This window comes from Furipterus horrens, unplaced genomic scaffold (genome assembly GCF_987537825.1).
Source record: "Furipterus horrens unplaced genomic scaffold, mFurHor1.1.pri manual_scaffold_12, whole genome shotgun sequence".
Classification (NCBI taxonomy): domain Eukaryota; kingdom Metazoa; phylum Chordata; class Mammalia; order Chiroptera; family Furipteridae; genus Furipterus; species Furipterus horrens.
The window spans coordinates 56,053,477-56,078,636 of NW_028327182.1; the positions used below are offsets into that span (position 1 = coordinate 56,053,477).

The following is a 25,160-nucleotide window of genomic DNA, read 5'->3' on the forward strand; positions in this document are numbered from 1 at the left end:
AAGGTAATTTTGATGGACATTTTAGCTGAGTTTCTTGTCAGTGTTATTTTCAAATTATATTAGTAGTTTTAACTTGTAGGGAAAAAATTACAGAAAAAGAAAATGAAGTTGGGTTTACTAAAAATAATGATAGATATTCTGCTTGTTTTGTAAAGAGACATTGTCATGCAAAGGGAAAAATAAGGCCACGTGGAGAGTCAGGTGGATTGGAACTGACAAAAGACTCATCAGGGTGTGTGGCCAGAGAAAGGAGAAGTGCACAAGCTGAGGATTTGGGTGGTGTCCTTGTTCTTTGTGCTAGAACGTCTCTATCTCACCCATCCCCATGTTGCTCTATATCTTTTTTTAATTTTAATAAATTCTACTGATGAGATACTTAAAAAGACATCTAGAACATGAAATTGAACTTTATTTTTCATCCATGACTTAAATTTGAACTCTCAAATTTATATAAACATAAATTATAACTAGTGTATATGGAATATAGTTTTAATTTCTTTCCTGGAAAAGGCTAAGAAAATTACACAATGAATTTATAGTAATATGTAAACATCAAAGAGACCTTTGGAAATAACTATGCATTCTACTGTAGACATTTTAATTTTAAGTAAGTTATCACTAACTTGTTTCCTGGTGAGTGGTATTTTGTGCTACTGTGTCGTTACTTTAAGCCTGCTCACGTTTTTCCTTCTTTTATGCTCTCTATGTTATTTTGTTTGTGCTTGCTTTTCTCATGTACAACTTAATCTTTCATTCCCCATAGCTTCCAGCCAAAATTCCAGGGATTGATGTCACTCGGTTTCCTCCTCCCTAAGTACTTTCTCAGATACCCAGAGACCTGATTTGCTTCAGCACCACAATGCTGAACTCTACTGTGAGGTCTTTAAACCATGTGAGCCAGCTAGTTTTTTTTTTTTTTTCTTTTTCTTTTCTTTTTTCCAACCTGGTATTTTTAAGACCTGTGGTGACTTAGAGACAGCATGGGGTCAGACTGAGTCTTTGGGGCACAACTGCTAGGCTCTGTCTTGTCTAATCTCATCCCCACTTGAGGTACCAGCTTCATTTTTTTCTTGCAGTAGAATATTTATTTACTTATTTATTTCATGAAACACTCAAAGTTTAGGTTAGTGGGAAATAATTTTAATCAAAAAATTATACATTTTTTTCCACACATCTCACTTTCTGTTAGGAAATGATGTTGGGATCTCTTTCACTACAATATTACAAAATATTTACAAAATATTGAAATAAACACAAAAGGCAAGATAGGGTGAAATAAATTGTCCCCCCCCCCCAAATATCTACTCCAGTGCCCACAGCGCACAAGAGAATCAGAACCAATAAGTAACAAAGATTTCCCTGATCACAAGTTTCCAAAAAACTGAAAAGGAAAAGAAACAGGATGAAAATGGTGGCATGAAAGGGAATGGATATCAGCAGAACTGCTTCAGTAACTGGCCTATTCTGAGTGAACTGCTTTCTTATATGCGGTGAATTCTGAACAATGCTAAACTTTAATATGTTCTTTCGACTGAAGTCAGAAAATACCCTGACAGTAAAAGTAGCTCTTTTGCCTAGGTTTCCTAAGAGTTTCTTTCTCTGTGAACCAATGATGTGAACAGAGGTGTGTTTGGGCATCAAAGTTGTCATAGCAGCCCTTCCATCTCCTTCATAAAGGCTTCATACACATCATCCTTAGTTTGTACTGTGATGGGACCAGATCTGGGGGTTGCTTTGGCATGAGGCACAGCAGAATCATCCTCTGACTTTCTTTGGGGAGCAGCAGTAGCCCCTTTATTCTCCTGACAGACCCTCAGTGCAGTGGGCAAAAATCGAGTAATCTCTGCCTTGGGATTAGTGATTTGTGGCTTGGCACTGATGGTTGCTGTGGCTTTCTTCTCAATGATGGCTACACTTGTATCATCCACCTAGGTCACTGAATCAAGTTGAGTGGAGCACTTAAAGCTCCTGGGTTTGACAAGGGAGCCAGTGGGAAAAGTCACCAGGTGGGGTGGGTCTGAGTGTAGGCACCAAAGGTGGGCACGTCATGCCAGGATGAGGGATTCCTGGAGGTGCAGGGGGAGGTAGCTTTGGTGGGGATCCCCAAGGAGGAGGGCCAGGAGGCACACCTGGAGGTGGACCTGGGGGAGTGCTAGGGGGTCACCCTGGCAGTAGTCCTGGAGGTAAAAGTTGGGGTAAAGGCTCTCGGAGTCCTGGCATTCCAGGTGGTCTCTGGCAGAGCAGCTCCTGGAGGTGGTCCAGGTAGTCGAAGAGGAGATGGTCCTGGCATGGAAAGTGCTTGTATCTAAGAAGGGGGAACAGATTGTGGGGGAGCCTGTAGCTGTGAGGAAGCAGATATGCCATCAGAAAGAGATTCCCCTCTTTATGCTGTTTTTGTGATTGCTTTTCTGCTTCAGAATCAGAATCACCTTCATTGTCGTCCTCTGAAAATTCCTCTACTTCTCCACCTTCCTCAGGGATTTCCTGACCTGCCATTCAAAGTGTCATGGCTTGAAGAGAAGTCAGCTCCTTAATGTCCTTTTTCTTCCTGCAAATTATACCCTCAGACCTAATTTTTTTTCTTCATTGTTGTTTTTTCATTATCATCACGGTGCACAAATTCATCCCCTTTACTTTCTCCATCTGATCTGTCAATGTCGCTGCCATCAGTACTGTCATCATCCTTATCTTGATCCATGTCCTTAGATAGCCATCATCTTCACTGGAAACATCATCATCCTGATCCCATTGTGCCAGTTTAGGACTATATAACATGTCTTCATCTCACCTATGAGAGGGAAGATCTAGGGTAAAGCCCACTTCTGGACCATTCATTTGCAAGACTTGAGGAGGAAGTGGACCAGGAGCAGACCTGGAGGTTTTCTGCCTGGGGGCAAATGTGGAACACCATGTCCACAAGAGAAGAAGAGAAACTTCCCAAATTGGAAGTCTATAGGCTGAGGTCTTCTTTTTTTTAATTGGAATCATTTATTTCCTTCTTTAAAGACCAATACCACTGGAAAGAACCCCATTTACCGCCATTTGTTGGAAGAGATCGCAGTGAACATACACAGTTTTGACCCTCATTTCCAAGCTCAGAATGAAGCTCCTAAATCTTTTTTTCCCCATTGGATATTTATTTATTTATTTAAAATATGTTTTATTGATTATATTGTTACAGCTGTCCCAATTTCCCTTCCCTTTGCTCCCCTCCACCCGGTGGACCCCTCCCTCCTGTTGTCCCCCCCTTTTAGTCCATGTACATTGGTTGTGCATATAGTTCTTCTCAACCTCTTTCTGTTTATTCCATTCCCTCCTACTATGCTTCTTAATTCCTGTACTAATTCCCTCCCTCTCCCTCTTCCCCCTCCCTGCTGATCTCCCCCCAGTATGTTCCCCATACCTATAGTTCTTTTTCCACTCTTGTTGCCTATTTAGTTTGCTTTTGTTTCAATTCCCTAGCTTCTGCTGTTGGTTCTTGTGATACAGTTTTCATTTTAATGTTCATAGTTTTGATCCTCCTTTTTCTAAACCAGTTTCTTTAACATCTCATATAATAGTGGTTTGGATCTAATGAACTCCTTCTGTTTTACTTTGTCCTGGAAGCACTATCTCTGCCCTTCTATTCTGAATGACAATTTTGCTGGATAGAGTAATCGTGGCTGTAGGTTTTTGATTTTCATTCCTTTGAATATTTCTTGCCAATCCCTTCTTGCCTGCAGGGTCTCCCTTGAGAAGTCAGCTGATATTCTAATTGGGACCCCCTTTGTACATGATTCTCTTCTTCTCTCTTGCTGCTTTTAAGATTCTCTCTCTATCTTTAATTTTTGACAATTTGATTATAATGTGTCTTGGAGTGGCTCTCCCTGGGTCCAGTTTTTCTGGAACTCTCTGTGCTTCCTGGACCTGTAAGTCTATTTCCTTCCCAAGTCCAGGAAGTTCTGCTTCATTACTTTTTCACATAATTTTTCAATTTCTAGTTCTTCTTCACCCTCTGGCAATCCTATAATCCGTATGTTCGATCTCTTATAGCTGTCCAGAGGTTTCTGCTCCTCTCTTCACTTTCCTTGCTTTCTGTTTCCTCTTTCTGCACTGGTTGACTGTTTGTTCCTTCCCTATGTTCTGGTTTGTTGATTTGATCTCTGGATTTTATTTCCTCACCACTTGTCTCGTATGTATTTTCGTTCTTTTCAGTATGAGTGGCTTTCAATCCTTTCTCGTCTTGTTCGAGATCTTTTGTTAATTCTGTAAGCCACCTAATGACTGTAGCTCTGAATTGAGCCTCTGAAAGGTTTCTTATTTGCTCATCTGTCAGATTCTTCATCTGCTGCCTGGTGAGCTGTGTCACCGGGATTTCTATAGTTGTCTGCCTCATTTTGACAGATTTGTGTTTTGCTTTGCTTCTTGGGCACACTATATGGGGCGGAGCCCATATAATCATCACAACCCGGCGACCGGCGGGGATCCGCTATCTTTTTCGCCGCACTGTGGTGCTTTGTCTTCACTACCCGGCCACCGATGGCGATCTGCAACCTTTTTCATGGCGCTGTGGCGCTTTGTGTGGGAGCAGGGGTCCAAGATGGATTCCTGCCGTTATTCTCTGCTGGGAGACCAGGATCCGTCCTCCCACTCTCTGGGCCTCACCGTCCAAGGCAATGCTCGACTGCAGCCAGGATTGCTCTCCCTGCTGCTGTCCCTGGTGCTACCGCAAACAGCACCGCCCGATTTCGCTCTTCCTACCTGTCCAACGAGCATTACTGGTTTATAGCTTTGTACGTTAGGCTTCTGTGTAGTTTTATTTTCTGGAATTTCTAGTTATCTTTTGTTTCGAGGTAGTTGTATTCCTTTCTACTTGTAGAGGGAGACCAAGTGTGTCAGTCTTAAGCCTCCATTTTGGCCAGAAGTCTAGCTGAGGTCTTCTTAAGGATGGAGGGTGGCTGCGTACCAGGAAGTGGAATGTCCTGGATCAAGATGTTGGAAGAGGCATGTGGCATATCTGGCAAAGGAATAGACCATTCTCGACAGCATCAAACTATTGGCTAAGTTCGGCTCTCTTCTTTTCATATTCTACTTCTATCTTTCTTAGTTCTTTGTAAATATCTGGAGTCTCTTTTTCATAGAGTCATAGAATACATTCAGAGGTTTCATGCAGCTTTTGACATTTGTCTTTCAACACATTCTCATTTAACCATGGCTGTTGCACTGGGTTAGACTCCATTTCATCCAATTTTTCCATGTCCCAGATAATCTGTTTGGGATCCTTCATCTTCAAAACCACAGTTCATACCATCATGTGCTGTTTTTTCTTCTTTTCTTAATTCTCTCTTCTGGGATTTTTCAGGTTTGGTAGGTGGGTTTCATAATGTTTCCACTCTTGGTAGATGATATAGATCTTTGTCCCATGTTGACAATCTGTATGGCTCACTTGCTCATTGAAAACAAAAAATAAAACAAAGCAAAACAAACAGTATCAACATAAGAATGTCCAAGCACTTCCACTGTACTCTGGGACTAAAAAGCCAGGAGGGGATGATTCTCGGCCTATTTTACTTTTCAGGGGCCTTCACCTCTGGTCTGGGTCTGCTATCTGGCAACTACCATATGGAAACCTTGAGCTCCTCCACCATCCCTACCTCACTTCCTTTGCCTGTGGGCCCAAGCTCTCTAAACTTCCAGCTCAATTGACAGCTACTTAACTGATAGATAGCTCATTGCTTTCATCATTACAGCAGCATGAGAATTTGGTATTTCATTAATGATACATTTTGTTTTTCCTAGTAGTAATGATCTCAAGTCCATTTTTGGATATTTTTCTAAAACATTCAAGAATTTGCAAAGTACCTTACAGTAAACTATTTCACTGTGTTAACTTATTATTAATTGATTTTTTTCTTACTATCCAAATGCTTTTTTAATAACTCATTATGTGACTCGTTTTAGGCCATCTCATTTTCTTCTTTCTTCTGTTTTCAGACTCCTGGTTTTGAACTAAGAGCTTACTATTACCTCGGATAGTTTCATTTTGTTACAGTCAATACTCTAGAATTGGTGGTTGCATTTTTCATCTCTTTGTAATCTTTTTAAAATCTAAAACATACACGTTGTGGTCACAGTCTTTTTCAGTAACATGCATAGCATGTAGTAAGGGGTTTGTTTTAATATTTTTTTAAAGAATCAGAAGTTTAACAAATTTTAACATAAAATTCTCTTGTTTCAAAATAGTAAATAGAATTGCACAGTGTTTGGAATCTAATTCCCACGTAAATGTAGCATTTAAATAATTTCACTATTAGTAAACACTTCCGAGCCAATTGAATTTTCACTTTTTACAGTAATTCAGCCAGTGATAAATCTTCATACCAGCCTTTTTTATTATTGTTCCACCATAATTAGATGATACTATGTTTACTTAAAATCATTTATATTAGTGAAAATAAGACCTAGTTTTCCTTCATGATATACCATAAATATTTGTGCTTGTTTTGAACTTAATATTTTATTTTTTACTTTTTTCATAAAATGACATTATTATAAATATTTAATATATGTGCTATACTTTAGATAAGTATAATTATAAGAGGATATTAAAATTATTTTTGAATATTTTGTTTACATACCACTGATCAAAGTCTGAGATTCACAAAGCCACATCTTGTCCCAGATGTCTCTTGCTCAATGTGACTTCTCCCCTCACATGTATCAAATGACTTCCCTTTTTCTTCTTTGTTTTTATGCTAAATAAAATACTAAAAAGAAAATAAAATTCTTACTACCAAAAGGAAATGCACAGATGCTATTTAGCATTTTGTGGGGATGTTAGAAAACCTGGTGATGAAATTTCACTTTTTAACATTAAAACCAATAGCTCTCCTTACATACTGTATGTGTTAAGGAAATAATTTTATTTCAATCTGGCAATTATGTGTTGTTTTTATTAAGAGAAAGAGCTTTTTATTTTTTTTTTTAAAAAGTGAGGGGCATTTGTGTAAAACATAAATCATAAGTTATCTGCTGTCATAGAAACCAAAAACTTTACTCATGTTTTTCTGGAAAGCTGCCAACTTTGAATCTAGCTTATTTGGTTTAGTTATTGGTGGATTATTTGGGTTAGGCTAGTTTTTTGTTCTTCTTGTATCACTCATTCTTGCATGATTATAAATCTTTCTGAATATATAACTTTAAAATATCCCACTGATTAAAAGAGGAGAAGGTTGATAAATCAATCAGTAAGGTATTTTATTAAGTAGGATCCCACACTGTCTTCAGTGGTATCATAGAAAGGAATGAGAACTAAATTGTTTTTCCTGGATTGAAGGGGAAAATAGTGTTTAGCTTACCAGGAGGAATAATAAGTTAGTTTGCATAGAACAACTGTCACTTTTCAATTCCGTTTTGTGATCCATCAGATATTCCACATGCTGCCTTTCTTTTCTGGAAAGGGTAAGGGGCATTCAGTTTTGCTTAAAGATTACTTTGAGATTATTCACATGTATCACTGATAACATGTTTTTATGTTGCATTCCTCTTTTCACAATTCTGATTTTTAATACCAACATTTAATATTTAAAATACTACTGTTTTGCCTGGCTGGGGGTAGTTCATTTAGTTAGAGCATTGTCTTGATACACAACACATAAATAAGTGGAACAGCAAGTCAATGTTTCTCTTTCTGTCTCCCTCCCTCCCTCTCTCTAAAATTAATATATAAAACAATAAAATTAAAAAGTACTTCTGTTTTCAGGAATGGTTGCAAAATTGGCATCAGAAATCTTGGCTATGTAGCCAAGTAAAATATTTCAATTTAACGAACAAATTTAAAAATGTTATAGTATATACTTCCATCATGTTCACACCATAATGTTCCTCTTAATGTCTTTGGTGAGAGACCTTAAAAAATTGAGGTATTCTTTATGTATTTCAGTGTCACTAATCTTGTTACACATTAGTACTTTTTTTCCTTTCAGAAAATATATCTTACTTACTGAACTTTATATAAATTTTTTGTGGTTCTTCAGTGAGACTTTGGGACATCCATCTCTCTGCACTTCTTCATTTTCTACCGTTCTATGAGTCAGAGTAGTGAGTCATTACCACTGGGATGTACCCTGATTCTCAAAAGCTGAAGTCTGAGCTGATTCTAGCATGATTAAAACAGAACCTGCTTTTGTCAGTTTTTCTATTTTTACAGCTCAAATATTTCTCATCATTTGGTCCTTTTTCAAGCTATTTGGGATCAAATTGACAGGCCTTTATTTTTCAAACTCCAGGCTTCTCCCCTTCAACATATCCCTTTACATTCTGCCCATTTTCTATGGTTGCTACCTGTTTTAAACAGTATTTCAGACTTGTTTTCTTGTGATCAAGCAATCTTAGTGTGCAAAAAGATGTTTCCTATCAAATGAGATTAGAAACATCAGGTCATTTAGGACTTTGAATGTTGTCTGAGTTTTTTGTTTTGTTTTTTGTTTTGTGTGTGTGTGTGTTGTTGTTGTTATTCTGGTGTTTTTGGAGTTTTTTTGTAGGGAGTGGGGATCTTTAAAACTACAAAGAAAAAACTTCATGACGGTGCAAGATTATAGAAGTCTTACTAGGGTTTGTAAGTCATAGAAAAGGGGAAGGAAAAAATGAACAGTTGAAGCAGTCAGGATGGCTTGTTCGTGGGCTATGATCTGCCTTTCTCTCTCCCTTCCACAATAGTTTTAGAGACAAAATTAAACCTTGTCCTGTGGTATCTGTTAAAGAAAAAACATCGAACAGAACCTTATGTTGATTGGCTTTCCAAGTCATGGCACAACATTAAGGGGAAAGTTTATGGACTGGCATAAGCTACTGTGGGAATCTAAACTACTTTGGACTAAGTTTTAGAGCTTTGACCTTGTTCCTGGGAGAATGAGAATGGGATGTTAGGCCCTCTGAGCCTTCCCATGCTTTTTATGTCTTTCTGTTCTCTTCATGCTCGTTTTCTCTGTTGCTTATTCTTACTTCCCTTAAATTTCTTCTTCAGATTGACCAAAGAAGGGTACAGTATAGCAGTTTAGATAATGCATCTGATGCCCAAGGCTTTCAGTTGAATTTTAGAGACTGAGATTATTTTCTAGCAATTCATTGAAAATGAGGACAGAAGCTGTAGAAGGAAGCTGAGGCTGTTTAGAGTTGTAAGGTTTGATTTGGCTTGTGAAAGGACCAAGAGTAAAGTTGAAGACGACATTAGAAGACATTCATATTTAGAGATCACTTTCACCTTCTTATAATTAAAATAGTTTTTATAATGCTAACATTAAATCAAGTGCTTATTGGTTTGTTGCACCTCCTCCCTCATATTGATTTATTTATACCTTCTGTCTGCCCCCCCCTTTTCCTTTCCTCTTCTCTATACCCTTTCCCCCTATTCTGACCTCAGGTAGCCTAGACCTGTTGAGAGAAACTTACTGTTCTCTGCTTTGTTGAGACAATTGCAACTCAGTCCAGGGCTGACAACGAATGCCATAATTAGGCAGGGATTACCAAGGGACAGGAGTGGCTAGTAGGCTTTGGTTTTTATTTATTTACTTATCCTGACTGAAGGACATTTTTTCATTGCTTTTAGAGAGAGAGGAAGGGAGAGAGAGAAACATCAAAGTAAGAGAAAAACATTGATTGGTTGCCTCTCATGTGCGCCCAGACCAGGAATCATACATGCCCTGACTAGAGGTCAAACCTGCAACTTAGGTATGTACACTGACCAGGAATTGAACCCATGACCTTTCAGTTATGGGATGATGCTCCAACCAACTGAGCCATACTGGCCAGGGCTAGACTTTGGTTTTCAAGTATTAAATGCAGAATAAATGAAGTTATGCTACTTGTCTTGATAAACTGGCACAGAAGCCCTGGCCAGGTGGCTTAGTTGGTTGGAACATTGTCCCGTACACCAAAAGGTAGCAGGTTCTGGTCCCAGTCAGGGTACATACCTGGGTTGTGGGTTCAATCCCCTCAATCAATGCTTCTCTCTCTCTCTCTCTCTCTCTCTCTCTCTCTCTCTCTCTCTCTCTCTCTCTCTCTCTCTCTCTCTCTCTGTATCTCTCTATCTCTCTCTCTCTGTGCCTTCCTCTCTTTAAAAAACAAAACTGACCAAAAAAGTGCCTTATAAAATATAGCTATAAATGCTTTTATTACTGCAACTTATCTTTTGCCTATAGGCAAAAACCTAGTCTCCTTTCAAAGTTCTTCTCTCACCCCTGTGTATCATATAATTTAGTGACATTGAACATTTTATTCTTCTTGAACATCTCATCCTATATCAGGATTCTGTGCCATTGTGCAATCACTTTCCTTAACAAACACACTTACTACATACCAGACACTTGTGGTAGATTATGTTATTTGTACAAATGCTTTTGTTTGTTCAAAATATATGATGGCCCTCTCTACTGTGTCCCTCCCTACAGGTCTTCTATTGTACATGCCCCATTAACATCAGGCTTTACTCTGTGACTTAAATTAACCACTAAAATATGAGCAGAAATGCTTTACAAGCAGAAGTTTTAAGGGTCGTTGCTTGGTTCCAACATTGTTATTTTCCCTTTGCTGTAAGAAAAGCCTGTGCGAGATAGAAGTTCAGGTCCCATAGTGAAGAGGACACATGACACAGGGCTGTGGTCAACATGTAGGATAAACAAGAAATGAATCTTTGTTATAAGCTACTGAAATTTGAGGTAATTTGTTAGCGATATAACAAACAGTATAACCTGGAGAAAGCAGACTAATAAAAACTAAACACTTTCCAAATATTATTTTAATTAGTCCTCATAAAAGCCTGATGATGTAATGACTATTATTCCCATTTTCTAGATGAAGGAACTGGGGCATAGAGAACTTAAGTAATTTGCCAAGAATATAAGCTGATAAGTAGGGGAAACAGGATTCAAATGCAGATTCTTTAGCTTTAGTGTCTATATTCTTAAGAGACAGCTTTTCATAACCACATGCAGTTTCTTTCAACTATATTCCTTTTTTCACCATTAGAATCCTTCTTTTCCTAGAGAAATTGTATTCATTTAAGTCCTGACTGAAGTTTTTTTTGAGTCAGTCCTATCTTCCAATTTAGTAATTATACATTATTCTTTATAATCCCTAGTGCCTGGCACAATGTCTAGCATTTCATCTACATTCTATAAATAATTGTTGAATTTCAAAATTCAGTATTATCAAAATAGTTTCAGTAGTATCAAAATTATCAAAATACTTTGTGATTATCAGGAGGCTTTCAACATGTACAGTCTTACTAGGTTCTTGACACAATCTCTCTAGTGGTGGAGAGCCTAGACTTCCTATTTTAAAGATGAAGAGGCTGTTGTGACTCAATTGGTTGGATTCTGTCCTGTGAACCTGAAGGGTCCTGGGTTCGATTCCCAGCTAGGTGGCATGCCTAGGTTGCCAATTTTGTCCCTGGTCAGGGTGCATGCGAGAGACAACCGATCAATTTTTCTCTCTCACATCAATGTTTCTCTCCCTCTCTCTTCCTTCCCCTCTCTCTAAAATCAATGAGCATATCCTTGGGTGAGGCTAAAATATATACATATATTTTTTAAAAAGATGAGGAGGCTGAAGTTCAGGTTCCACGACTGATGGGTGACAGAGCTGGGACCAAAGGCCCAGTGTTCTTGTCATGGTCCAGTGCCCTGCACTGCACTTTTCGAGGCTCTCATCCATGTCTTTTTCAAAGCTGTCCCTTGACTATACCAGTAAGATGAGACCCTGTTGTCATCAATGGAGACACAATTCTGGAGAGAGATCCTGTATATGAAGAAGTTTTAAAAGCATGCAGAGGTGCTGAAAAGGCACATATGAACTACAACTTTCTGTAGCCTTCACTATGAACTTTGTGGGCCATCCAGTATCTAAGAAAACTTTGTCCCATTGGCAGCCTCTACTTTCTTCCTGATACGAAAAATCCAGCCCATAGCTATACTTTCTCTTCTAAGACCATCAAGATATTAAACTAGACTTCTGGCCAAGATGGAGGCTTAGACGGACACGCTCGGTCTCCCTCTACAAGTAGAAAGGAATACAAGTACTTCAGAACAAAAGATAACCTGAAATTCCAGAAAATAAAACTACATGGAAGCCCAATGTATGAAGTTATAAACCAGCAGTGCTCTCTTGGATGCGTAGGAGGGGTGAAATCGGAACTGGAATGGAAAGGTCGAGCAGTGCTGTTTGTGGTAGCAGTGGGGAGTGGCAGAGGAAGCAATCCCGGCTGCAATTGAGCCCCGGCAGCTCACGACCCCAATGCGGGGAAGGCAGCCCCCCCCATTGCATCAGACGGTGAGGCCCAGAGGGCAGGAGGATGGATCCTGGTCTCCCAGTGGAGAATACCAGCAGGAATTCATCTTGGACCCCCACCCCCACACAAAGCACCATAGCGTGGCGAAAAAGGTCGGGGTCATCGAGTAGTGACGAGTACACGGGGCTCCGCCCCCCACAGCCTGCCCAGTAACCTAAGCAAAACACAAATCTGTCAAAACGAAGGAGACAACGATTGAAATCCCGGTGACGCAGCTCACCAGACAGCAGATGAAGAACCTGACAGACAAACTAATAAGAAACCTTTCAGAGGCTCAGTTCAGAGCTATTGTTATAAGGTGGCTTACAGAATTAACAAAAGATTTGGAACAGGACAGGGAAGGAAAGAAAGCCACTCATACTGAAACAAACAAAAACACATACAAGACAAGTGGTGAGGAAATAAAATCCAGAGATCAAATCAACAAACCAGAACATAGAGAAGGAACAGTCAACCAGTGCAGAAAGAGGAAACAAAAAGTAAGGAAAGTGAGGAGAGGATCAGAAACCTCTGGGACAGCTATAAGAGATCGAACATACGGATTATAGGATTGCCAGAGGGCAAAGAAGAAGAACTAGAAATTGAAAAATTATGTGAAAAAATAATGAAGCACAACTTCCCAAACTTGGAGAAGGGAATAGACTTACAGGTCCAGGAAGCACAGGGAGTTCCAGAAAAACTGGACCCAGGGAAAACTACACCAAGACACATTACAATCAAAATGTCAAAAATTAAAGGTAAAGAGAGAATCTTAAAATCAGCAAGAGAGAAGAAAAGAATCATGTACAAAGGGGTCCCAATTAGAATATCAGCTGACTTCTCAAGGGAGACCCTGCAGGCAAGAAGGGACTGGCAAGAAATATTCAAAGGAATGAAAATCAAAAACCTACAGCCACGCATACTCTATCCAGCAAAACTGTCATTCAGAATAGAAGGGCAGAGAAAGTGCTTCCAGGACAAAATAAAACTGAAGGAGTTCATTAGATCCAAACCACTGTTGTATGAGATGTTAAAGGGACTGGTTTAGAAGAAGGAGGATCAAAACTATGAACATTAAAATGAAAACTGCATCAGAAGAACCAACAACAGAAGCTAGGGAATTGAAACAAAGACAAACTAAATAGGCAACGAGAGTGGAAAAAGAACTATAGGTATGGGGAGCATACGGGGGGGGGGTCAGCAGGGAGGGGGAAGGGGAGAGGGAGGGAGATGGTATAGGAATTAAGAAGCATAGTAAGAGGGAATGGAATAGACAGGAAGAGGTTGAGAAGAACTATATACACAACCAATGGACATGGACTAAAAGGGGGTGACACCTGGAGGGAGGGGTCCACTGGGTGGAGGGGAGCAGAGAGAAGGGAAATTGGGACAACTATAAGAGCATAATCAATAAAACATATTTTTTAAAAAAGATACTTAACTAGTCCCCCATCGGATGGATTAAAGGTGCAGCTCAAACCTCACCTTCAACACACATGTCTGCGTTTCTGGCATTGTCATGTGTAAAAAAATGAACCACAGAATGTCTCTGAGAAAGTTTTAAGGATAATTTAAAATGTATTTAGCTGGTTCAGTAGTGCTGCTGGTCAAAGGAAAAGAAAATGGAGATAAAGAAGAGGTTGTCAAGAAAACAGCCACAGTTTTTAGTTTTAGATGATTAGTGGCAGATTATCATATCAACTGTAGCACAGAGCATTTTCCCACAGGGTCTTCACATTCTTTTCCTATCACGAGATGAAAAAATCTTGAGTCAATTTTGATTGTCTCTTTAAACTGATTTTTAAAAAATGGAAGTGTCCAATATTTTTGCCTCTTTGGGGCTGATTGTGTTGGTATTTTTCTTCTATCTTAAATAATAATTTCTAGGGAAGGACTGTGGTAAATCAATGTATGTTATTTTGAATATATTCATTATTTATAAACAAAAGCACAGCTTATCAAAAAAGCCTTCTCATAGCCCTGGATGGGTAGCAGTGGTTAGAGTGTAATCCCTATATGCCAAGGTTGCAGGTTTGATCTCTTATCAGGCACATACAAAAATCAGCCAATGAATGCATAACTAAGTGGAGTAATAAGTCGTTGTTTCTCTCTTTCTCAAATCAATACAGTAGTCCCTCTCCATATCGCGGTTCACTTATTGCAGCCTCACTGTATCACAGGATTTTTAAAAATATTATATTTAATTATTTATCGCGGATTTTTCACTATATCGTGGGATTTTGCGGTACTGTATACGTATGTTGTTAAAGTTATGTAGGTTTAAGAGTGTAGAATAAATGTAAGGTTCCTACTTCGCTGGGGCATCTGGAATGTAATACCCGCGATAAGTGAGGCAATACTGTAAAAAATCTTTTTTAAGTCTTTTCATGTTAGTTTATGTTAGCTGGGAATATTTTCAAGCCATCAGAAATTTTTTGTTGTTCAAGATTGTTTTTAGTCCACTAAAAACGTACCTCTTTTTAAAATTTAAGATTTATGTATTTGAAAATGTCTAGATCTTCCTAGATCTTTACATCTACTTTTATTTTATTTTATTTTATTTTTAGAGAGAGGGGAATGGAGGGAGAAAGAGAGGGAAAGAAACATGATGTGTGAGAGAAACAGTGATCAGTTGCCTCTCTCATGCCTCCAGCTGGGGACCTCGCCTGCAGCCCAGGCATGTGCCATGACTGGACTTGAACAAGCAACCTTTCAGTCTGCAGGCCAGCCCGCAGTCCACTGAGCCATACCAGCCAGGGCCACATTTTACTTTTTATGAAAAAATTCTTTTTTCTGTTTACGAAAGTTTTTTTACATACAATAATATTCACCAATTTTAAGTGTACAATTTAATGGGATTTTGGTAATTGTATACGGTTGTATAAGTACCACCACAATCAGGATAGAAAAATGTCCCCTCAGCCTGAACATTTTTTTTTTCATTACTTTCGCTCTGTGTCCTCTCACCCAATTGCAATCCCCATGTAACCTCTGATCTTCATGCCATTATAATTGTGCCTTTTCTAGAATTTCGTATAATTGGAATTATAGTATGAAGTCTTGTGTTTTACTTATTTCACTTAGCATGATGTTTTGAGATCAATCTATATTTTATTAATATTTCATTCTATTAATCTATAGTATGGTTGCACCACAATTTATCCATTCACCAGTTAATGAACATTTGGGTTACTTCCACATTTGAGTTATTATGAGTAAGTCTGCTATGAATCTGTGTACAGATCTTTGTGTGGACATATGCTTTAACTTCTCTTGAGTAAATTCCTAAGAATTTCTGGGTTGTATGATAAATATATGTTTAGCATTATAAAGTACTACTACGTTATTTCACAAAGTGGTTGTTCCATTTTGTATTTCCACCATCAATGCATGAGAGTTCCAATTGCTCTACATCCTTGTCAACACTTGGCATTGTCAATTGTTTTAACTTTAGTTGAGGTGTAATGGTATCTTGTGATTTTAATTTGCGCTTCTCTAGTGACTAGTGATATTGAGTGTGTTTTCATGTGCCTACAGACCATTTATATATCTTCTTCTGCGAGGTGCCTGTCCAGATCTTCCGTCCACTTTTTCATTGAGTTTCATTTGTCTTCTAATTGAGTTAAAAGGACTCTTCATATTATGGATATAAGCCTTTTGTTGGATATATTTTATAAAAATTTTTATCCCAGCATGCAGTTTGCCTGTTCGTTTCCTTAACTATGTCTTTCAGTGAGCAACGTTTTTAATTTTGATTAATTCAGGGTTACAGTTTTTAAAATAGTTTATATTTCTCGTTTCTTATTTAAGAAATCTTTACAAATCCAATATCACAGAGATTTTATCTTACAATTTCTTCCAGAATTTAATAGCTTTTGCTATTACATTTGGGTCTAAAATCCAATTTGAGTATACTTCTTATGAGGTAAGGGTTGAGTTTTTTTTTTCCATACTAATAGCCACTTGTTTTATCACTATTTGTTGAAAAAACCCTTTTCTCATTTGTATTACCTTAGCACCTTTGTTGATCACTGGGGATCTATTTCTTGGCTTTCTCTTCTATCCCAGTGATTTATGTCTATCCTTATACTAATATCATACTGTCTTGAGTACTTTTGCTTTATAGTAAGTCTTGAAATCAGGTATCAAAGTCTTCAAACCTTGTCCCTTTTTTTCAAAACTGATTTAGCTATTTTAGGAACATTGACTTTCCATATATGTTTTAAAATCAGCTTGTAGTTTCTTCAGGAAAAGAAAAGAAACAGTAAAATTTTGCTTGCTGCCCTGGCCGGTGTGGTCAGTGATTGGAGCATTGTCCTGTACACTGAGAGTTCACGGGTTTGATGCCCATTCGGTTTGCTTATGGGAGACAACCTATCGATATTCTCTCACATTGATGTTTTTTTCTCTGTCTCTTTCTCCCTCTTCCCTCCCTCCCTTTCTCCCTTCCTCATTCTCTAAAAAATCAATGAATATATCCTCAAGTGAGGATTAAAAAAGAAAGATTTTGTTAGCTGTTGCATTGAAACTATAGATCAGTTGGGAAGCATTGCCATTGTGAGGGTTTTAAAATACACCCACAAATTATTTTAAACTTAAGAGATGGAACTTAATTCCCTTTTGCAATCTTTCATTAAATGTATTCCAAAATGTTTGTGGGTTTGTTGATGCTATTTTAAGTGGAGTTCTTTTTTTTTAAGTATATTTTATTGATTATGTTGTTACAGTAGTTCCCATTTTTCCCCTTTGCTCCCCTCTGCACAGTAACCCCCTTCCCTCCAGCAATTCCACCCCCATTAGTTCATGTCCATGGGTCGTGCATATAAGTTCCTTGGTTTCACCCTTTCCTATATTATTCTTAACTTCCCTCCATCTATTTCATACCAACTGATTATGCTTCTTAATCCCTGCACCACATACCATTTCTTCCCCTCCGCCCTCTCAACTGATAACCCTCCAGATGATCCCCATACCTATGATTCTGTTCCTATTCTGGTTTGCTTAATTGGATTTTGTTTTGATTTTTTAGATTCAGTCGTTGATAGTTGTGAGTTTGTTGTCATTTTAGTAGTCATAGTTTTGATCTCCTTTTTCTTAATTAAGTCCCTTTGACATTTCATATAATAATGGCTTGGTGATGATGAACTCCTTTAGCTTCACCTTGTCTGGGAAGCACTTCATCTGCCCTTCCATTCCAAATGATAGCTTAGCTGGATAGAGTAATCCTGGTTGCAGGTTGCCTTTCATCACATTGAATACTGCTTGCCAATCCCTTCCTGCCTGCAAAGTGTCGTCTGAAAAATCAGCTAATAGTCCTATAGGCTCTCCCTGTAGGCAACTCTCTGCCTCTCTCTTGATGCCCCCAGGACTCTGTCTTTATCTTCCACCTTTGGCATCTCAATTATGATGCGTCCTGGTGTGGTCCCTTCTGGGTCCAGCTTGCCCGGGACCCTTTGTGCTTCCCGGACCTGTTTGTCCATCTCCTTCGCAAACTTTGGGAACTTTTCCTCATTTTTTTCAATTCTTGCTTCCTCATTCTGCACTGGTTGACTTGTTTTTTTCTTCTTTATGTTCCAAATCATTGATTTGAACCCCAGTTTCCTTCCCTTCACCATTGGTTTTGTGTGGATTTTTTTTTGTTTCATTTAGCATAGCCTTCACTTCTTCTCTTATGCGTCTGCCATACTCAAGTATATCTGTCAAGCCTGTGAGCATCTTTATCACTAGTGTTTTGAATTCTGCATCTGTTAGGTTGTCTTTCTCCTCATCTGTTAGATTGGCTATCTCCTCGTCGCTTAGTTCTCTCACTGGAACCTTGATGTTCTCCCTTTTGGGCCATACTTCTCTCTCTCCTCATTCTGATAGGCTCCTGTGTTTGTTTACCTCTGTGTCCCAGGTAGAGCTGTCGCTCCTGTTATGTTGTAAGGGGTGGAACCTTAGGGATTTGTCAGTACAGAGTGACCTGTTTCACCCCATTGTGGCGTTGTATGTGGGGGAGGGGTCCAAGAGGAACAATGCTGCCTGCCCAGCACTTGCCCCTTTTCCAGGCACCTCTCCCAGTTCCACACCAGACTGGCGCCCTCTAGCTGCTGCCCTGGCCATCGTTCCCAGAGTGGGTGGGTCTGCAGACTTTCTAGGACCATGGGGGCCTTTTAAACAAGCGGACTTTGGTGAGAGACCAGCAGTTTCTGCCTCCACCCCAACCCCCACTGGTCTGCACAGTCAGAAGCAATGACTCTTGATTTTCCCTGGCACTGGGACAGTGAGCTGCATGGTCCGGTGAGGAGCTGGGAATGCTCCCCAGGTGTCCCTCCTGACTTTTTAAAATGTGTGACTGCTCTTTCTGCCAGCCTGCCACTGCTGCCACCACCATACCACATCCTCGTCACCCTGTCTTCACCCCTCCTACCTGTCTGGATGAGTATTTCTTTTTTATATCTTTGTTTGCTGGACTTCCATGAAGTTTGATTTTCTGCAACTTCTGGTTGTTTCTAGTTTTGAGGTAGTTGTATTCCTTCTTAGTTGTGGAGGGAGATGCAGCATGTCTGTCTATGCCTCCATCTTGGCCGGAAGTCTAAGTGGAGTTGTTTTTATAATTTTTGTTCCAGTTGTTTCTTGCCAGCATATAGCAATGCAGTTGATTTCTGTATATTACTTCATATCCTGCAATTTGCTAAATTTTATTATTTCTGGTACCTTTTCTGTGAATTCCTTAGGGTTTTCTACATACATAATTATGTCATGAGGAAATGATTTGTTAATATGTTTACTCCTTCCTTGTCTTGTTCTTTGTCTTAGAAAGTACTGAGTTTTTCACCACTGAAATTATACCTATAAATGCATGTTGTTTTAGATCTTCACATTTATTTTTAATTATTTTTAATCTACTGTAAGAAACAAGTTTGAACATAAGCCTGTTTGCCCCTTAAGTTTTAGTTTACTGAGTCAGCTTATGAAAGTGGATATAATTTTAAAGGGGAATGGTTTCCTTGTTAAAAGGTATATTAAAAGGTATTTACATTTAACCACTGATTAAGGCTTTATCTATGTACTAGAGACTAGTTGTCTCCCAGTGTGTTTTTTCTTAAAAACAGAACCTTCATCTTATTTCCCAGTTTTCTTTGCATCTAGTTATAGCCATCGCACTAAATCCTGGCATCTTGTCCAGTAAGCTGCAAATTTACATGTTGGTGGCACTCCTATCCTTCCTTATTTTCTTCCCCATACTGCTTGGAATACAGTTAAGATAGTTGGAGGTTTTTTAACATAAGGGAGAAATAAACTTCTGCTGTATTTAAACTGCTGTCATTTGCAGTTTTTAGCTTTATTCAGTTAACTTAATCCTCCTGATGAATGATTTTCAAAAAGGAAAGCTTAGAGCAGCTTTCTTTTCTAATAAAATTTTTATTTTGTTTTTCTATTACAGTTGTCCCGTTTTTTCCCCCGTCGCTCCCCCCCCACCCAGCCCACCACTTCTCCCACAATTGTATCCTCATCCACGTTGTCCATGTCCATGAGTCATTTATATATGTTCTTTGACTAAACACTTCCCTTACTTATCCCCCTTCTCTCCCTCCCCTCTCCCCCCTAATAACTGTTATTCTGTTCCTTGTTCTATTTAGTTCATTTGTTTGTGTTTTCCTTAGTTTCCTGTATTAGGTGGTATCATATGGTATTTTTTGTTCTTTGCCTGGCTTATTTCACTAAGCATAATCCTCTCTAGTTGCATCCTTGTTGTCGCAAATGGCAGTAGTTCCTTCTTTCTTTCTGCTGCATAGTATTCCATTGTGTAAATGTACCACAGTTTTTTAATCCATTCCTCTACAGATGAGCACTTAGGTTGTTTCCAGCATTTAGCTATTGTAAACAGTGATGCTATGAACATAGGGGTGCATAAGTTCTTTTGAATTAGGGTTTTAGGAGTTTTCAGGTATAATCCTAGCAGTGGTATCGCTGGTTCAAAAGGCAGTTCCATTTTTAGTTTTCTGAGGAAATTCCATACTGTTTTCAATAGTGGCTGTACCAGTCTGCATTCCCACTAAGAGTGCACTAGGGTTCCTGTTTCTCCACATCCTCGCCAGCACTTGTTGTTTGTTGATTTGTTGATGATGGCCATTCTGACTGGTGTAAAGTGGTATCTCATTGTGGTTTTTATTTGCATCTCTCTGATGGCCAATGATGTTGAGCATTTTTTCATGTGCCTATGGACCTTCTGTATGTCCTCTTCGGAGAAGTGTTTGTTCAGGTCCTTTGCCCATTTTTTAATTGGGTTGTTTGTTTTCTTGATGTTGAGTTGTATAAATTCTTTATGTATTTTGGAGATCAGTCCCTTGTCTGAGGTATCATTGGCAATTATGTTTTCCCATATGGTTGGTTTTCTTTTCATCTTGCTGATGTTTTCTATTGCTGAGCAGAAACTCTTTAGTTTGATGTAGTCCCATTTGTTTATTTTTTTCCTTTATTTCTCTTGCCTTAGGAGATGTATCCATGAAAATATTGTTACGTGGGATATCTGAAATTTTCCTGCCTATGTTTTCCTCTAGGACTTTTATGGTGTCATGGCTTACATTTAAGTCTTTGCTCCATATTGAGTTTATTCTCATGTGTGGTGTAAGTTGGTGGTCTAGTTTCATTTTTTTTGCGCGTCCCTGTCCAGTTCTCCCAGCACCATTTGTTGAAGAGGCTCTTCTCACTCCATTTTATGTTCCTTCCCCCTTTATCAAATATTAGTTGACTGTATAGTCCTGAATTTATTTCTGGACTCTCTGTTCTGTTGCACTGATCTATCTGTCTGTTCTTAAGCCAGTATCAGACTGTTTTGATCACAGTGGCTTTGTAATATAATTTGATGTCTGATATTGTGATTCCTCCTGCTGTGTTCTTCTGTCTCAAGATTGCTTTGGCTATTCGGGGTCTTTTTTGGTTCCATATGAATTTTTGAAGTATTTGTTCTAGGTCTGTGAAATATGTCATTGGTATTTTAATAGGGATTGCATTGAATCTATAAATTGCTTTGGGTAGTATGGCCATTTTAATGATGTGGATTGTTTCCATCCAAGAACATGGTATTTGCTTCCATTTATTTATATCTTCTTTAATTTCTTTCTTCAGTGTTACATAATTTTCAGAGTACAGGTCTTTTATCTCTTTGGTTAAGTTTATTCCTAGGTACTTTATTTTTCTTGTTGCTATAGTAAATGGTATTTTCTTTTTTGTTTCTGTCTCTGATATTTTATTATTGGTGTAGAGAAATGCCTTAGATTTCTGTAGATTTATTTTGTACCCTGCTATTTTGCCAAAATCGCTTATTATATCAAGTAGTTTTTTAGTGGAGTTTATAGGGTTTTCTATGTATACTATCATGTCATCTGCATATAATGATAGTTTTACTTCCTCTTGTCCAATTTGGATGCCTTTTATTTCTTTTTCTTGTCTGATTCTTGTGGCTAGGACTTCCAACACTATGTTGAATAGGAGTGGTGAGAGTGGACATCCTTGTCTTGTTCCTGATCCCAGGGGTAATGCTTTCAGTTTTTGTACATTGAGTATGATGTTGGCTTCAGGTTTCTCATATATAGCCTTAATTATGTTAAGGTATGCTCCCTCTATTTCCATTTTGCTGAGTGTTTTCATTATAAATGGGTGTTGTACTTTATCAAATGCTTTTTCTGCATCTATTGATACAATCATATGATTTTGATCTTTCATTTTGTTTAGGTGGTGTATTATATTTATTGATTTGCAAATATTAAACCATCCTTGCATCCCTGGGATGAATCCCACTTGATCGTGGTGTATGATCTTTTTAATGTGTTCCTGGATCCTGTTTGCCAATATTTTGTTGAGGATTTTAGCATTTATGTTCATCAGTGAAATTGGCCTGTAGTTTTCTTTCTTTGTTGTGTCTTGACCTGGTTTGGGAATTAGGGCAATACTGGCTTCATAGAGTTTGGGAGTTTTCCCTCTTCTTGGATTTTTTGGAATAGTTTGAGATGGGTAGGAGTTAGTTCTTCCCTAAATGTTTTGTAAAATTCACGTGTGAAGCCATCCAGTCCAGGCCTTTTGTGTGCTCGGAGATTTTTCATTACTGTTTCAATTTCCATCTTTGTTATGGGACTGTTGAGACTTTCTACTTCTTCTTGATTCAGTTTGGAAGGTTATATGTTTCTAGAAATTTGTCTATATTTCTTCTAGGTTGTCAAATTTCTTGCCATACAGTTGTTTGTAGTAATTTCTTACAATCCGTTGTATTTCTGTGGTATTCAGTCGTGAATTCTCCTCTTCCATTTCTGAATTTGTTTATTTGGGTCTTCTCTCTTTTTTTCTTGATGAGCCTGGCTAAAGGCCTGTCGATTTTGTTTATTTTTTCAAAGAACCAGCTCCTACTTTTGTTGATCTTTTGAATTGGTTGTTTAGTCTCTATGTCATTTAACTCTGCTCTGATCTTGATGATTTCCTTCCTTCGTCTTGCCATAGGCTTTGTTTGTTGTTGTTCTAGTTCTTGTAGCTTTAGGGTTAGATTTTTTACTTGAGATTCTTCTATCCTTTTCAGATATGCTTGTATTGCTGTGAACTTCCCTCTTAGGATTGCTTTTGCTGTGTCCCATAGGTTTTGGGCTGTCGTGTGTTCATTATCATTAGTTTCCAGAAATTCCTTGATTTTTTCTTTGATGTAATTGTTAACCCATTCATTATTTAATAGCGTGTTATTCATTCTCCATGAGTTTGGGTGTCTTTGATTTTTTTCTCTGAAGTTAATTTCTAGTTTCAAGGCATTGTGTTCTGAAAAGATGCTTGATATAATTTCAATTTTCTTGAATTTGTTGAGACTTGTTTTGTGTCCTATCATGTGGTCTGTCTTTGAAAATGTCCCATGTGCATTTGAAAAGAATGTATATTTTCTTCTTTGGGGTGAAAAGTTCTATATATATCAGTTAAGTCCATATGGTTTAGTGTGTTGTTTAATGCCTGTATATCCTTGGTGTTTCTTTGCTTGGATGATCTGTCTATTGTTGATAATGGAGTGTTGAAGTCCCCTACTATGAGTGTGTTGTTGTTGATATCCTTCTTGTGGTCTTCTAGTATTTGCTTTATGTATTTGGGTGCTCCTATGTTGGATGCATATATGTTTATCAGTGTTATATCTTCTTGATGAATCGTTCCTTTAAATATTATGAAATGTCCTTCTTTGTCTCTTTTTATTGCCCTTGCTTTGAAATCCGTTTTGTCTGATATGAGGACTGCTACCCCAGCTTTTTTTTTCATGTCCGTTTGCTTGGAATACTTTTCTCCATCCCTTCACTTTCATTCTGTGTAAGTCTTGTTTTGAGGTGTGTTTCTTGTAGACAGCAAATATGTGGGTCCTGTTTTCATATCCATTCTGCTACCCAGTGTCTTTTAATGGGAGCATTTAATCCATTTACATTTAAGGTTATTATTGACATGTATTTTTTCATTTGCCTTGTACCAGTGTTCCTTTCCTTTTTTTTTTTCTTCTCTTTCTTAGATCATTCCTTTTAGCATCTCTTGCAATGCTGGTTTGGTATAGATGTATTCTTTTAGTTTTCCTTTGTCTGTGAAACCCCTTATTTCACCTTCCATTTTGAACGAGAGCCTTGCTGGGTAGAGTATTCTTGGTTGTAGGCCTTTGTTTTTCATTGCTTGAAATATTTTTGACCATTCCCTTCTGGCTTGTAGTGTTTCTGTTGAGAAATCGTCGATAGCCTTATCGAATCTCCCTTGTATGTTTTTTGCTGTTTTTCTCTTGCTGCTTTTAGGATTCTCTCTTTGTCTTTAAATGTTGCCATTTTAATTATGATGTGCCTTGGAGTGGGCCTTTTGGGGTTCCTCTTCATTGGGACTCTCTGTGCTTCTTGGACTTGCATGACTTTTTCTCTCATCAGGTTAGGAAAATTTTCTGTCGTTATTTTTCCTATCAGCTTTTCTATTCCTTGTTCTTCTTCTTCTCCTTTTATTCCAATGATCCGGATATTATTTTGTCTCATGTTGTCATGTAATTCCCTTAGACCTTCTTCATACTTTTTCAGTCTTTTTTCATTTTGTTGTATTGTCTGGGAATTTTTTTCTACATTGTCCTCTAACTCACTAATCCAATCCTCTGCTTCGTTTAACCTGCTTTTCATTGATTCTGTTGTGTTTTTTAGTTCAGAGATTGTATTCTTCATTTCTTCCTGGTTCTTATTAATAGTTTCTATGTCCTTTTTTATGCTGGTGTAGTTCTCCGTACTTTTTCTGTAATTTTCTTGGAGCTGTTTGTAATTTCTTTGGAGATTGTCATAGTTATCTTTGAGGTTATCGAGTGTAATGAACTTCTTCATCACCATTGTTTTGAATTCCATGTCTGACATTTGGGTTATGTCTATTCCATCTACCTCTCTTTCTGGGGATTCCTCTTTTTTTTTTTTTTTTTTTCATTGGGAGGTTGTTTCTGTGTCTTCCCGTGTTGGATTCTTCTTGTTTGTTTTTGTTTTTTTTTTATTTGTCTGCTTTGATTTCCCGCCTTTGTGGTATGAGATTCTTTATAGGAGATCTGGGGGTTTCAGTGGTGCAGTCTCTTTGATCTCCTGATCCTGATGTTCTTGGGATACCCTTTATGTCATTTATTTTTGCTGTCTGGTTATATTTCCATTACTCTTTGGTGGGACCTTCCATCTGGCTAATTATTGAGAGTCACTCTGCCCACCTTGTCTTGGGTTCTTTTGTAGAGATGCTGTAAAAAGCATAAACACAGAGCCCAGGCAAGAAACCCACACCCTCAAAAATATCCCCCACCCTCTATCCCACTATCAGCAGCAAATGAGCCAGTATTAATATAAATGTAGAGAGGTTGGGACTA

General features: G+C 38.2%; 1 protein-coding gene and 1 pseudogene across 2 annotated transcripts in view; one reads left to right on the plus strand and one right to left on the minus strand.

Moving 5' to 3' along the window:
- The window catches only part of UBAC2 (UBA domain containing 2), a 243,675-nt gene that overhangs the window by 148,278 nt on the left and 70,237 nt on the right, over positions 1 to 25,160 (plus strand). The gene's annotated exons all lie outside the window — the stretch shown is intronic.
- LOC149996230 (WW domain-binding protein 11-like) lies at positions 1,580 to 5,403 on the minus strand (annotated as a pseudogene).